Here is a 16,834-nt window from a genome sequence, read left to right as displayed (position 1 = left end):
CAAACATCCCAGACAGCAGATTCAAATTTGAACATTTTCTGTTTGCATGTGACCCCAAACCAGAATAAACATGTTCACACTCCGGACAAAACAGCGGAATTGTGTCTCAACAGTGTGAAAAAAGAAAAGAAATTTGATCTAATGTGAAAACTGTCACAAATATAAAACTTCAGTTTGTTTACATGGAATATTGTCCTGGTTAAGCAGCTTCAGAAAAGCTTATTGACAACAAAAATTCATTTTAGAAAATTGAACACAACTGAAAACATTAAACCTTCAATAAAGACTTTCATAAAAGCCAAGACATTTTTTTGATGTCAGTGCCGTTTCATTTCTGTCCGATGTGACATTTTGTCTTGTGGTTCAGTAACACATGGAGCCGCCCCAGGGTGGCAGCTGAAGACAGGTAGAGGTTAACCAAGGGTTACACAGGGGTCAACATTTAAAAATACTCAAATCAGATTGAAGCATATACCACATTATTTGACTGATCATAATAATTTACATCACTTTTGGACAAATTTGGAGCAACTTTAACTTTTGATTTCTGTGTGCACTGAAGTTGACCTTTGTCACCTTTTCTGCTGTTTTTAACCCATAACTCCAGAACATTCAGTCATAAATAGTCTAAACTATACGCTAATACAATCTTTATGATCAGAAAATTTATTCTCCTTAATAGAGCCCAACCGATATATCAGCCGGCTGATATTATCGGCAGATATAAGCCCTTTTCAAAGTACTCACTATCGGCCGAAATTTTGCCGAGAGAATGCCAATAATTTCTCATAAACAGAACAGTTACTGAAATAATATTTGTTTTGGCAATGTAAAATGTCCTTGCACCGTTTGTCCAGTAGATGGAGCGCTTACTGCATTCAACTGAGAGCTGCTTACACCCCTGCTTAAATATGTTCATCACCGGTCACCGTAGTTCGCCGTCACACTGCACTGATTGGCTGACAAAAACATACAAGTTTATAAGGATGTTGTTTGTAATAACTTTGCAATTACATTCACTCCACATTTCTCCCGTCTCAGTTCAACTCAGTTTGATTAACTCAGTTTATGTAGTAATGTGTCAAATGTGCTTGATTGCGTCAGTCACGCGTTTTATTAAGCCCACGTTGTGTAGACCTTATTTTTAGCATGAAAAACTTTCGTTTGCTGCTAAGAGGTTGCAACATTCAGATTCACTGGTCTTCCAGAAGGGTTCTGGGAAGTACTGCCGTTTGCCACTAACCCTCTGGGGATGCCGTCGTATACAACAGCTGGGACCAAGCTTTACTAAATTGTAAATTTTTTCTTTTTTTTTTTTTTTTGCTGAAAAGTTAACTCTGCAGACTTTTGATCCACAGTCGGCCATCTTGGTACTCCTCATATAAGATGTGTGATGACGTGTGCAATGTGAGTGTCCAATCGGAATTGGTTCTCCGTCACATGGTTTTCCGAAATCCAATCGTAGGGCAGATTTACCGCATGTGATATGGCAAAGATCATTTTCAGGAGTGCTATCTTACTAGTTGGCCCGTTTTAATAGCCCCCTAACTGCTCCAATTGGATTTTTGCATTTTTTTTTTTAACTTGAAAATTCTTCTCTGTTATAAAGTTAATCAATATGAGGACAAAGCTTCAGCTTTTAGCTCATACCTTTTTTGTTAAGGGTTCAAAAAAGAACATTTTATTCATTAATTTATATATATACACACTTGTATATATTGGCTGATTTATTGGCTATCGGCAAATCAGCCGATTTATCGATTATCTGCATTTTTTTCATCCAAATATCGTTATCGGCCTCAAAAAATCCATATCAGTCGGGCTCTACTCCTTAAACAGGACAGAAAACCTCCTTGGTTCGTCAACCGTTTCATCAACATATCAGAAAACATGAAATTCAGGAACATGCTCAATTTTTGGTGAATTTCATAGTTTTCATGAGCAGCAATTGATATTTTACCCAAAATTCAAAAACTCAAAGAAGCATTTTGGGTGATTTTTTTTATTTTATAAACTAGTCTGTTTACAACAATATTCGAAATCTTATGAGGAAGAATTGTCAGAGTTTAAATGAATCAAACAAAACCATCAGAATTAAAATCAGAAACTGAAAGAGAAAGTGTTGTGATGAATTTCACCATTTCACCACAATTAAACATTTTAAAATTCTGTGAAGAATTGTGAAGAGCAAAAAAAAAAAAAAAAAAAAAATCCATGAATAAATGAAGGAAAAATCCATTTTGAATGATTTCAGTTTTCGCCAACCCCAACCCCCCCCAAAAAGTCCATATTTTCCCCAAAATTTACTATTTCAATAAGAGATTACAACACTCAGAATCTGAAAGTTTCCCAGCATGCAGTAGGACTCCTGACAGATGCCATCTCACACCTCGACTACTGCAACATCTTGCTGACAGGTTAAACACCATGAACATCCAAACACATCACACTTTCACACCACCTTTTAGTCCAAATCTTCTGACACACTGACAGACACTTTTTGTTTTTAAATTGCTGTTGGATTTATTTTTAATAGAATGAAACAGGGCACAGTTGCTTAGCTGTTAGCACTGTTGTCTCACAGTGAGAAGGTCATGGGTTCGATTCCCACCTGTGGCCTTTCTGTGTGGAGTTGGCATGTTCTCCCCATGTTTGTGTGGGTTCTCGCTGGGTGCTCCGGCTTCCTCCCACATCCAAAGACACACAGGTTAAGTGGACTGGATACTTTAAATTGTCCGTAGGTGTGCGTGCGAGTGTGAATGTGTTTGTTTGTCTACAACCCCTGGCAAAAATTATGGAATCACCGGCCTCGGAGGATGTTCATTCAGTTGTTTAATTTTGTAGAAAAAAAGCAGATCACAGACATGACACAAAACTAAAGTCATTTCAAATGGCAACTTTTTGGCTTTAAGAAACACTATAAGAAATCAAGAAAAAAAAAGATTGTGGCAGTCAGTAACGGTTACTTTTTTAGACCAAGCAGAGGAAAAAAATATGGAATCACTCAATTCTGAGGAAAAAATTATGGAATCACCCTGTAAATTTTCATCCCCAAAACTAACACCTGCATCATATCAGATCTGCTCATTAGTCTGCATCTAAAAAGGAGTGAACACACCTTGGAGAGCTGTTGCACCAAGTGGACTGACATGAATCATGGCTCCAACACGAGAGATGTCAATTGAAACAAAGGAGAGGATTATCAAACTCTTAAAAGAGAGTAAATCATCACGCAATGTTGCAAAAGATGTTGGTTGTTCACAGTCAGCTGTGTCTAAACTCTGGACCAAATACAAACAACATGGGAAGGTTGTTAAAGGCAAACATAGTGGTAGACCAAGGAAGACATCAAAGCGTCAAGACAGAAAACTTAAAGCAATATGTCTCATAAAAATGAAAAATGTACAACAAAACAAATGAACGAATGGGAGGAAACTGGAGTCAACGTCTGTGACCGAACTGTAAGAAACCGCCTAAAGGAAATGGGATTTACATACAGAAAAGCTAAACGAAAGGCATCATTAACACCTAAACAGAAAAAAACAAGGTTACAATGGGCTAAGGAAAAGCAATTGTGGACTGTGGATGACTGGATGAAAGTCATATTCAGTGATGAATCTAGAATCTGCATTGGGCAAGGTGATGATGCTGGAACTTTTGTTTGGTACCTTTCCAATGAGATTTATAAAGATGACTGCCTGAAGAGAACATGTAAATTTCCACAGTCATTGATGATATGGGGCTGCATGTCAGGTAAAGGCACTGGGGAGATGGCTGTCATTACATCATCAATAAATGCACAAGTTTATGTTGATATTTTGGACAATTGAAAGGATGTTTGGGGATGATGAAATCATTTTTCAAGATGATAATGCATCTTGCCATAGAGCAAAAACTGCAAAAACATTCCTTGCAAAAAGACAGATAGGGTCAATGTCATGGCATAGGGTCAATGTCAATGAGCAGATCTGATTTGATGCAGGTGTTAATTTGGGGGATGAAAATTTACAGGGTGATTCCATAATTTTTCCTCAGAATTGAGTGATTCCATATTTTTTTCCTCTGCTTGGTTATTGACTGCCACAATTTTTTTTCTTGATTTCTTAAAGCCAGAAAGTTGCCATTTGAAATGACTTTAGTTTTGTGTCATGTCTGTGATCTGCTTTTTTTCTACAAAATTAAACAACTGAATGAACATCCTCTGAGGCTGGTGATTCCATAATTTTTGCCAGGGGTTGTATATGTGGCCCTTTGACCGACTGGCGTTCTGTCCAGGGCGTACCCACCTTGCACTCCATGACTGCTGGGATAGGCTCCAGCACCCTGCGACCCTTAATTGGACTAAGTGGTTGAAGATGAGTGAGTGAGAATGCAATGGGCCCCAGACCCGGAGTCTATAGTTGCACCCTACACATTTCTGTCATTGTATCCGAGGGCTCTCTGAGAGATGGTGACTGTTCCCTTAACTGCTGGTAACTGCACCTTGTGTGCACTTGGGTGACCAGGGATTGCCTTGAGGTATTTCTTCAGGTTCTCCTTCATCAGCCATGTCGCCCCCCACCACAAATCTTCTTCATAAGGCCTGTTGCCCACCACAACAGGTATTAAAAAAAACGATGCTTCTGATTTTTTTTTTAAACAGCCAAATCATAAGCTGTTCACCATCTTAGCAAAATCCTACATCACAAAGTGCACTGATGATGTGACCCACACAAAAACCATCATCACTCTGGCTATCCGGAAACCATGGCTGACAGGTGATGCCCACAAGCTGCTGAGGGCCAGAGACAAAGCTTTCAGAGGCGGGGATGAATCTGGCTTGAGAACAGTGAGAGCCAACCTGTCCCGTGGCATTAGTAAGGCAAAAAAGGGCTCACACAAAAGATAACGTCCCACTTCAAAGACAACAAGGACACACAGAGCCTATGGCAAGGCATTCAGGCCGTCACTGACTACAAGCCAGCAACACAGAGCTGCGAGAACAACACCTCTCTGCCCCACAACCTGAATTGCTTCTTTGCACGCTTTGAAGTACAGAACACCACACAGCCACAGAAGACCCCACCCCCTCCCCACGACCAGACCCTGTGCCTCTCTGCTGCCACTGTGAAAAGACACCGGTGGCCATCAACACCCGTAAAGTAACAGGTCCAGACAACATCCCTAGTTGCATGCAGAAGGACTGCGCAGAGGAGCTTAAGGATGTCTTCACAGACATCTTTAACACTTCCCTGAAGCAAGCCGTTGTTCCATCATGCTTCTAAGCTGCCACCATCATACCTGTGCCAAAGAAATCAGCTCCATCCTGCTTCAATGACTACCGTCCGGTGGCACTGACACCCATCATCATGAAGTGCTTTGAACGGCTCGTCATGTCACACATCAAATCCATCCTCCCCCCACCCTAGACCCCTCCCAGTTCATATACAGAGCCAAGCGACCTACAGAGGACACAATCTGCTCAGCCCTGCACCCAGCCCTCACCCACCTGGACAAGAAGGACTCATATGTGAGGATGCTATTCATAGACTTCAGATCAACATTCAACACCATAATACCTCAACAGCTCATCTGCAAACTGGACAAGCTGGGTCTCAGCACTTTCCTTTGCAATTGGCTATTGGACTTCCTCACCGAGAGGCCACAAGCAGTCCGTGTTGGCAACAACACCTCAAGCAGCATCGTATTGAACACAGGGGTTCTCCAAGGCTGCGTGCTCAGTCCGCTGCTCTTCACAATACTGACACATGATTGCACAACAACCTACAACACAAACCACACAGTGAAGATTGCGGACGACACAACTCTGGTGGGGCTCATCACCAAGGGTGATGAGACTCACTACAGGGAAGAGGTCAACCTTCTGACCACGTGGTGCAGAAACAACAACCTCCTGCTGAATGTCAGCAAGACCAAGGAGATTGTTGTTGACTTCCGGAAAGGTCACACCCAACACCCGCCACTTACCATCGAGGGTGCTGCTATGGAGAGAGTGAGCAGCACCAAATTCCTGGGAATGCACATCAGTGAGGACCTGTCCTGGACCACAAACACTGCACCACTGGCAAAGAAGGCTCAGAGACATCTCTATTTCCTGCGCAAACTCAAGCGGGCAAGTGCTCCACTAACCATCATGAGCACATTCTACCGTGGCACCATTGACAGCATCCTTTCCAGCTGCATCACTATGTGGAGCGGGAGTTGCACTGACTACAACAAGAAAGCCTTGCAGTGCATAGTGAATGCAGCTGGAAGGATCATTGGTACCCCACTTCTCTCCCTGCAAGACATATACACCACCCGCCTCACCCACAAAGCGATGACAATTGTGGGCGATGCAAGCCACCCTGCACAAAACCTGTTCAGCACTCTGTCCTCTGGAAAGAGGTACAGGAGCCTCTGGTCCCACACCACCAGACTCACAAACAATTTTACCCACCAGGCTGTGAGATTACTGAACTCTCTCCCTCCAGCTCCATCCAGGCTTTCAAGAAGCTTAAAAAAAACAAACAAAAACCCCAACACTCACTCAGCCAGCTTCTTGCACAAAAAAGAAAACACTCAAGGACTCTTTGCACTACGCCCCTTTCACACAAGGACTAAACAGAAAATATTCTGTTGCTACCATTACCAATGTCCTGCACTGTTTCACTGAATCACCACTTGGACACTGTCTTAACAAAAATCTTCTGCTGCACTACTGCACTATCTCACTTTTTACTACTACCTCAGACATTACACTGCGAATAGCTGTTCTCATACTCCTATTGCCTTACCTAGTCTGTACTGTTTGTTTGTTTACTTAGCCTGTATAGTCTTATTGAGCCTACTTGTCTTACTTACGTATATTTAGCTTTTTTACATTCTTGCTTGTGCACTTTACTGTCAGAAATGTCTTGTCCAGTCATCACTGAGGGAAGGTGAGAAACGCAATTTCGATTCCTTTGTATGTCCAGTACATGTGACGAATTGACAATAAAGCCGACTTTGACAAATACAAAGTATTCACTGACCGTAGCACCATTTCCATTTATGTTGCTTAAAAAAATATGAAAAAAACATTTGCTGTCATTGGGACTGAGTGAATTTACCCTGTACTGCAACTTTTGTAGTCTGTTTTATGTTACTAGTGCAGTGCCTGTAGGAAGTTTGGATTCCTGTAGAAAATTGGGAGCTTAAGTAGATTTCTCATGGATGGTTGTATGAGGCTGTGTTTGAAGGTGGGGTGTACAAAGAGGTGTAATTAGTCTTACATAGTTTTAATAGACAAAGTATACGTTTGTTCAGACATGGTTGACAGTGAGGTACAAAGAGACACACAAATAGTTATTTAAAAAAAAATTGACATTCATCCAACATGGTCAGACATATACACACGCACATACACACACAGAGATTAGGCATGAGGAGATTAATCGATACGAATCGGTATCTAGATACAAACGTGTGCAATGCAAGTGCATCAATTCATTCAGTGTGTAATGATTCAATTGACAGGTTGAATCGTGTTGCATCACTCGCTGCCTGCTTGCATCAATTTTTTTCCGAGCCACACTGAATGTACCACGGATGGTTCGGGACACTGGAGCAGCCATTGTTTTGAGGGTGTTTAATGAGAAAAGGATTCATTGATTGCAGCGGGTCTGCCATCTGCTTGAAGCAACGAAGTAGCGCTCCGACCCGCTCTTTGCTGGTTCTCTGCTTCGCTGGTTTTCAGAGGCGGCAAGTCCACTGGCATGAGCACCAGTCAGTGCGTAAACTGAAGTTGTCCATCAGGTAAAAAAAAAAATAATGATAATCGTAGTAAATAATAATAATAATATCCTGTTTTGTGGGACTAAGTGCACAGTTCCAAAGAGCTGTGCAGATTTCAGACTGAATTACTAACTTCAGAGCGAATCGCCGTTTGAAATCAAATGACACCTCTTTCCAAACGTTATAATACAAACAACCGACCAAACCTGGGGTTTCCCCCCACAAAATTTGACGTCCTGCGTTTTTTTTTTTTACGAATTACATTCTAACGTGCAGTGCAGCCAGCTGAGCTTAGCTCAGAGTCTATGGGGTTACATTTGTGTCAATATTTGAAAGGAAATGCTTTTGACAAAAACTACAGATTTTGTTCATTTCTATTTATGTCCAGAGATCAAGGATCCACCATGTAAATCAAGGATCCAGTGACCATGTACAGATTATACTGATTTTTATTTATGTCCAGAGATCAAGGATCCAGTGATCAATATCATATTGATCACTGGATCAATATGATACTGAACCATCCCTTAGTTATGCTGCTATAGACGTAGACTGCTGGGGGTTCCCATGATGCACTGTTTCTTTCTCTTTTTGCTCTGTATGCACCACTCTGCATTTAATCATTAGTGATCGATCTCTGCTCCCCTCCACAGCATGTCTTTTTCCTGGTTCTCTCCCTCAGCCCCAACCAGTCCCAGCAGAAGACTGCCCCTCCCTGAGCCTGGTTCTGCTGGAGGTTTCTTCCTGTTAAAAGGGAGTTTTTCCTTCCCACTGTAGCCAAGTGCTTGCTCACAGGGGGTCGTTTTGACTGTTGGGGTTTTACATAATTACTGTATGGCCTTGCCTTACAATATAAAGCACCTTGGGGCAACTGTTTGTTGTGATTTGGCGCTATATAAAAAAATTGATTGACTGATTGATATTTATTTAAGACTCAATGTTGTTGTTGACATAGAAAACCTGTAAATTCCACCTTTAGTACACAGAAAATTCACAAGAGGTAATGGTTTGGGAAGTGATAAAGGATCGGATCAATAAGCAGAATCGATAATGGCATCGATACAATAAACCCAATTTTAATTCCATTTAATTAGCTTATAATGCGCCAAATCACAGCAAAAGCCATCTCAAGGCGCCTTACACAAAACAATTCAACATAAAATTTAAATAAGTAATTAAAAATTAATAAAAAAAATTCAAATACATAAATAAAAACAGAAGTAAAAGAATAAACAGATAAAAAATAAACTATTTATAAGAAAGAGAATAAAAATGGGTTTTCAGTCTTGACTTAAAAATGTCCATGGACTCTGACTGCCTCACGGTCGCAGGAAGACTGTTTCACAAGGTGGGTGCATGATGAGAAAAGGCTCTTTGACCTGCTGACTACTTCTTCACCCTGGGAACACAGAGAAGTCCCGTATCCTGCGACCGCAAAGCCCGGGCCGGCACGTAACGTTCCACCAGATCAGCCAGATAAGATGGCGCCAGTCCATGAACAACTTTATAAGTCAATAACAAAACCTTAAAATCTGCTCTCAGAGACAGGGAGTCAGTGCAAGGATGCCAAAAATGGGTGTGATATGTTCAGACCTTCTCCTATGTGTCAAATGTCTGGTGGCAGCGTTCTGAATGAGCTGAAGACACCTAATGCTGGACTGCAGTAACCCTGAAAATAGAACATTACAATAGTCTAGAAGAAACAAAAGCATGAATCAGGGTCTCAGCATCAGCCACAGACAGGATGGGGCGGATCCTTGCTATATTTCGCAGATGGAAAAAAGCAGTCCTAGTAACATACCTGATGTGGTCAAAAGACAGCGTTGGATCAAAAATGACCCCAAGGTTCCTCATTTTGACTGTATGATGTATGACACATGAACCCAGGCCGAGCGCCAAATTCAAACTGATGCTGATGTCTCGCTGGACCAAGAACCATCATTTCAGTCTTATCAAACTTTAATAGTAGGAAGTTACCAGACATCCAACTTCTCACTGATAGAAGACAGTCCTCCAGGGATTTTATGGGAGTGAGATTTCCTGCAGTTATCTGCATGTACAACTGAGTATCATCAGTGTAACAATAAAAAGCAATCCCAAAACTCCGCAGTATACGCCCAAGGGGTCCTACATACTGGGAGAAAAACAGGGGGCCTAAAACGGATCCCTGTGGAATCCCAAATCTCACATCACTAAGTTTAGAGGTAGTGTTATTATACAAAATACATTAAGAACGACTGGACAGATATGACTAGGGCTGCAGCTATCGATTATTTTTGTAATTTTTTTTAAAATCCCTGTTTCTTTGCAATTCAGCAGATGCATTTCAGCAGGAGGTTGAACATGCAAGCCTCGCAGTTACTTTTTTTTTTTTATGTTACCGTGTTCGTGAAGCATTGTGTGCTGCCCAAAAAAATGGAAACACTTAGTGCAAGTCTGAACAGCAGCCGGCTTTGACTGTGGGTACCCGGCCGTCAGGTCAATAGTCACTCACCATGTCGAGCAGACCGTGTGTTTTTAATAATAGACAAACACACTGCTTCACTTTAAATGTGCAGTAAGTCTATTTCAGATTATCAGTGTGGACCCTCTTTCTCTTAAAAGGCTTTATTTTACTCTGTGTCGCATTGGAAAGCGGTAGCTTTAAGGGCTAAATTATTAGCTGTTACACGACCTGAGCACATGCTCTAGTCTTCTTCTGTTGTTTTTCTGGGGACATTACAGCATCACACACAGGCCTGGCATATGTACTACAATGTTTAAATGAAGCTTCAAGGCACAGAATTTGCCTCGATCATTTTTTGTAATCGAATTATTTGCGTTATTCGAGTAATCGTTTCAGCCCTAGACATGACATCAACCAGGCAAGGGCACTTCCAATAATCCCAAAAAGATTCTCCAACCTATTGAGCAAAATATGATGATCCACGGTATCAAACGCAGCACTGAGATCTAACAACACCAAAAACGTAGTGGTGTCTAAGTCCATTGCATGCATAAGCTCTTATCAATACCCATCCTTAATCGTATCACACCAAATCACATTGTGATTGTGAGGAACTGAATCACCATCAAATACAAATGAAATCACACTAATATTTTGGCTTTTACCAAGGACACTTAGGGAGTTGAACCCCATTCCACGAATGTGAAAGTACCACGACCAGTGCTGTTTGCTTTTTTGGCTACTGGGGAAAAGCTAAAACAGTAATGCAACAGCATGATTTTTAAAAGTGTTCTGAAAACTCAATATGGTTAGATTTCTTTTTTGAGGTAATGTAAAGGGTATGTATGGTGTAATATTATAATAGGTATGAATTTGTTTAGGTGATCTGCAGACAGTCCGGCAACAGCATTTGTTCTGAAATGCAGGCTACATTTTAATGAACTTCTTACAAACATGGATGTGCATATGTTGCAAAATGGGCAAACATTTTTTAATCTCACCTAAAAAAGTAAGTCCCTTTGGCTGTTCTCTTGTTTGCACATGGGGTCACCACAGCAAATCCGAGGCAGAGAGCACCAAAATGGCCAGAACTAGCTCTGAGCCCAATTGAAGGAATTCAGTCGTAGCGACGGAGAACTTTAATACCTGTATTAATTTTTTTTTTCCATGATAATGTTGTTTGTAGGTCATTTTTAAGGTCTTGGTATTTCGTTTGTGTGTCGTGTATGAATTATCATGTGTCTGTTCACGTAGCTCTTTCGTCCAAATCTTTTACCACATTCAGAACAGACAAATGCTTTTTGCCCTGTATGAATTATCATGTGTCTGTTCAGGTGGCTCTTTCGTCCAAATCTTTGACCACATTCAGAACAGACAAATGCTTTTTCTCCTGTGTGAATTATCATGTGTGCGTTGAGGTTGCTCTTTAGTCCAAATCTTTGACCACACTGAGAACAGACAAATGCTTTTTGTCCTGAATGAATTATCATGTGTTTGTTCAAGTAGCTCTTTCGTCCAAATCTTTGACCACACTCAGAGCAGACAAATGCTTTTTGCCCTGAATGAATTATCATGTGTGTGTTCAGGTTGCTCTTTAATCCAAATCTCTGACCACACTCAGAACAGACAAATGCTTTTTGTCCTGAATGAATTATCATGTGTCTGTTCAGGTGGCTCTTTTGCCCAAATCTACGACCACATTCAGAACAGACAAATGGTTTTTCTCCTGTCTGAATTCTAATATGTTTTTTCTGTGTGCCCTTCTGTTTCTGTCTTTTACTCTGATCAGAACAGCTAAATGGTTTTCTGCTTGCTTGCCTCTCCTTTTGCTGCTCTGAGTTGTTCATGTGACCAGATGCTTTTCCATATTTACAGCTTTTAAGTTGTTTCTCATCAGTGTTGCCTGAATGAATATTATTGGTATATTTTCGACAGTTAAAACTTGGCTCAAGTTCTCTGGTCTGTTTCCAGTCATAACTGTCATCAGTTTCACTTCCAGAACTGTCTGAACTCCTGCCACTGGTGTCTGGTTGTAAATGACTGTTTGGACCTGAATTGCTGGCTGGTTGTGGTCCTCCATCGTCCTCTCCATCAGCTTCTGCTGTCAGTGTTCTGTGTACAGATGAGCTGCTGGCTACAGGCTCAGCCTCTGTGCTCTCACCACTTCGGCTTTGATGAAGCTGTGATGACTCTGGTTTTTCATCATCATTTTCACTCTTCACAGGGACGGCAGTGAAACCAAACTTGGTGAGATCTGCCTCCTCCAGCTGCTGAATCTGCTCTCCCTGCTGACTTATCCACAGCTTCTCTTCTTCTTTAATGTCCTCCTGGTCAACACACAGATTCCATTCCTGGTGTTCAGGGAGAGTTTCTTCTTTAATCACCGACAACAGCTGTATGTCTGTAAAGAAACAAATTAACAAGAAATGTTAAAACAAGACTCATTAAAATAAAGTAGCAGAGTGGTGAGTTTGACCTGATGACAGTAAGTTATTGCACTGATGGAATTGATAAAGTGGAAATGTACATCAGGATTTGTTTTAAATTTCATAAATTTTAATTCACTTCGTTTCTTCCACAACTGACTATTGTAATGCTTTATTTTATGGATTGCCACAAAATAGCATAGATGTCTACAGAGGGTGCAGAATACTGCTAATACAGTTTTGATGAAAACAAGGAGGTTTGCACTGTTGCCTCACAGTAAGAAGGTCATTGGATCGATTCCCATCTCTGGTCTTTCTGTGTGGAGTTTGGATGTTCGCCCCGTGTTTGCGAGGGTTCTCTCCGGGTGCTCCGGCTTCCTCCCACATCCAAAGACATGCAGGTTAGGTGAATTGAAAACTTTAAATTGACCCTCTGTATGCGTGAATGTGTTTGTTTTTCGATAGTATGTGGCCCCTGGCGTCCTGTCCAGGGTGTAACCCGCCTCACGCCCCATGACTGCTGGGATAGGCTCCAGCCCCCCGTCACCCTTAATTAGAGTAAGCGGGTATTGAAAATGGATAGATGAATGGATTATTACAACCCCTGGCAAAAAGTATGGAATCACCGGCCTCGGACGATGTTCATTCAGTTGTTTAATTTTGTAGGAAAAAAGCAGATCACAAACATGACACAAAACTAAAGTCATTTCAAATGGCAACTTTCTGGCTTTAAGAAACACTATAAGAAATCAGGAAAAAAAATTGTGGCAGTCAGTAACGGTTACTTTTTTAGACCAGGCAGAGGGAAAAAAATATGAACTCACTCAATTCTGAGGAATAAATTATGGAATCATGAAAAACAAAAGAACGCTCCAACACATCACTAGTATTTTGTTGCACCAACTCTGGCTTTTATAACAGCTTGCAGTCTCTGAGGCATGGACTTAATGAGTGACAAACAGTACTCTTCATCAGTCTGGCTCCAACTTTCTCTGATTGCTGTTGCCAGATCAGCTTTGCAGGTTGGAGCCTTGTCATGGAAAATTTTCTTCAACTTCTAAAGATTTTCAATTGGATTAAGATCTGGACTATTTGCAGGCCATGACATTGACCCTATGTGTCTTTTTGCAAGGAATGTTTTCACAGTTTTTGCTCTATGGCAAGATGCATTATCATCTTGAAAAATGATTTCATCATCCCCAAACATCCTTTCAATTGATAGGATAAGAAAAGTGTCCAAAATATCAACGTAAACTTGTGCATTTATTGATGATGTAATGACAGCCATCTCCCCAGTGCCTTTATGTATAATAAAAATGTTATTGTGCTGTTTTGCACCTGTCTTAAAGTAACCCTGAGAATGTACTTGTTATTCAACTTTGTTTTAGCATGCTGGGGTCAGTCTGAACTGGGAGTGAAGAGCTGGATGTACTTGTTACACTGATTATTCAACTTTGTTTTAGCATGCTGGGGTCAGTCTGAACTGGGAGTGAAGAGCTGGAGGTACTTGTTATTATTCACAACTTTGTTTTTGTTGCTATTGTGTTGCTATTGACGACTGCGCTGAAGAGATGTTTTTGCAAGAGGAAATACCTTTTTGATGCCTGTTGATTAAAGAAATTATATGCGCCAGGGAGTTTGAAATGGCCACTCACCCTCCCTTTGCGCACACACTAGAAAAGAGGAGGCAGAGCCATGCTCCGATAGAGTCTGCTGCAGGTTAACGCCCAGCCGGTTGACAAGCGCACTTTACCGAAGGTGTTGGCTCTCCACCTTAAAGGCGTCACGGTAAGAGAAGAAGAGATATTTCATGCGCTGCAACCACTTGTGTTTGATGTAACTGCTTTTGTGGGGAATAAATATACGCCTTTTTATTCTAGCAAAATGCAGTCTGTGTGATCATTTCTGTGTGCCGATCTGACCGAACCTTGTGTTTCAAAACACTTTACTTGACATGCAGCCCCATATCATCAATGACTGTGGAAATTTACATGTTCTCTTCAGGCAGTCATCTTCATAAATCTCATTGGGACGGCACCAAACAAAAGTTCCAGCATCATCACCTTGCCCAATGCAGATTCGAGATTCATCACTGAATATGACTTTCATCCAGTCATCCACAGTCCACGATTGCTTTTCCTTAGCCCATTGTAACCTTGTTTTTTCTGTTTAGGTGTTAATGATGGCTTTCGTTTAGCTGTTCTGTATGTAAATCCCATTTCCTTTAGGCGGTTTCTTACAGTTCGGTCACATGCCATGTGCAGCGCTTTGTGACCCTGGTCTGTGAAAGGCGCTTTATAAATAAAGCTTACTTACTTATTTACTTACTTACTTACAGACATTGACTCCAGTTTCCTCCCATTCGTTCCTCATTTGTTTTGTTGTGCATTTTCGATTTTTGAGACATATTGCTTTAAGTTTTCTGTCTTGACGCTTTGATGTCTTCCTTGGTCTACCAGTATGTTTGCCTTTAACAACCTTCCCATGTTGTTTGTATTTGGTCCAGAGTTTAGACACAGCTGACTGTGAACAACCAACATCTTTTGCAACATTGCGTGATGATTTACCCTCTTTTAAGAGTTTGATAATCCTCTCCTTTGTTTCAATTGACATCTCTTGTGTTAGAGCCATGATTCATGTCAGTCCACTTGGTGCAACAGCTCTCCAAGGTGTGATCACTCTTTTTTAGATGCAGACTAACGATCAGATCTGATCTGATGCAGGTGTTAGTTTTGGGGATGAAAATTTACAGGGTGATTCCATAATTTATTCGTCAGAATTGAGTGAGTCCATATTTTTTTCCTTCTGCTTAGTCTAAAAAAGTAACAGTTACTGACTGCCACAATTTTTTTTCCTGATTTCTTATAGTGTTTCTTAAAGCCAGAAAGTTGCCATTTGAAATGACTTTAGTTTTGTGTCATGTCTGTGATCTGCTTTTTTTCTACAAAATTAAACAACTGAATGAACATCCTCCGAGGGCGGTGATTCCATAATTATTGCCAGGGGTTGTAGTTAAACGGCACTCAAACAAGATGCCAAAAATCATCAAATATGACATGAACACATCTGTAGTGACATTACAACTCATTAAAAATATATAAACCAACTACATTAATATTTCATAATGTTGTTCGCAAAAACACAACGTTAATAGTCTGCATTTCTGCAGCACTTTTTACAATCTGATACATGTGCTCAAAGAGCTTTTGGCTGTTTATTCAACGTCTATAAATAGACGTTGAATAAACTTTTACTTTCAAACCTGTTTTCAATGTATTTTTACCATATCCATTTTTTAAACATTTATTCAATGTTAAAATGCTCCCTGTTTGAAGTCTTAAATAGTGACCATAATATTTTTTCTAAAACTAGCAACACAAACTATCCTTGCTTGTTATGCTCCAAAATTATGATTTGCTATAATTTACTCACTGTTGTTGGGAAGGTGTAGTGACACGGACCCACAACAGGGTAACAATTTAATGTTGTGAATTGCACAACAGAATACAGACAAAAACAATAGAGGAGTACAGTCAATCGTATACAAAGTGACGTGTGGGCAGGCTCGAGGATAGAAGACGTCTGTCCAAAGAAGAGCCGGATCCCACACGGCCTCCACCGCCAGCGGATCTGAAGAACATTGGAGCCGCCAAGTCCCAAGTCCCAGGTGGCCACCGTCTCCAGCTGTCAGACCAGGTACTGCTGGCAGAAACAGAAACAGTTAATGGTGGGTGTGTGAAGACACACCCAGTAATCGTCCCTTGATTAATTCCTCCGAGAGGGAGAACCTCCACCTCCAGAAACAATTTCACCCGTGCAGCTCCTGTTAGTCTCTTCCCTGGATGGAGTGAGAGGCGAAGAACGTCGCACTTCCACTATCCGCCAATCCAGCTTCAGACAGAGCCCGCAGGAACACGGCTGCACACAGAACAATGTTTAGTTACAATATCAATCGCAGAGAAGGTTACCTCGATTGGTAGCTGATTTCTCAGCGAGGAGGTGGAGTTGCAGTCCGGCCTTTATAGTGATGGTGATGAGTGACAGCTGGTGCTGATAAGTGACAGCTGTCACTCCCAGCGGCTCTGGCACCCTCTCGTGCTTGGAGCCCGCACTCCAATCAGGGCGCCATCTAGTGGTGGTGGGCCAGCAGTACCTCCTCTTCAGCGGCCCACACAACAGGACCCCCCCCCCCCCCCCCCTCAACGGG

The sequence above is a fragment of the Thalassophryne amazonica genome, chromosome 18 (assembly GCF_902500255.1).
Source record: "Thalassophryne amazonica chromosome 18, fThaAma1.1, whole genome shotgun sequence".
NCBI lineage: Eukaryota > Metazoa > Chordata > Actinopteri > Batrachoidiformes > Batrachoididae > Thalassophryne > Thalassophryne amazonica.
This window is presented reverse-complemented; position numbering follows the sequence as displayed.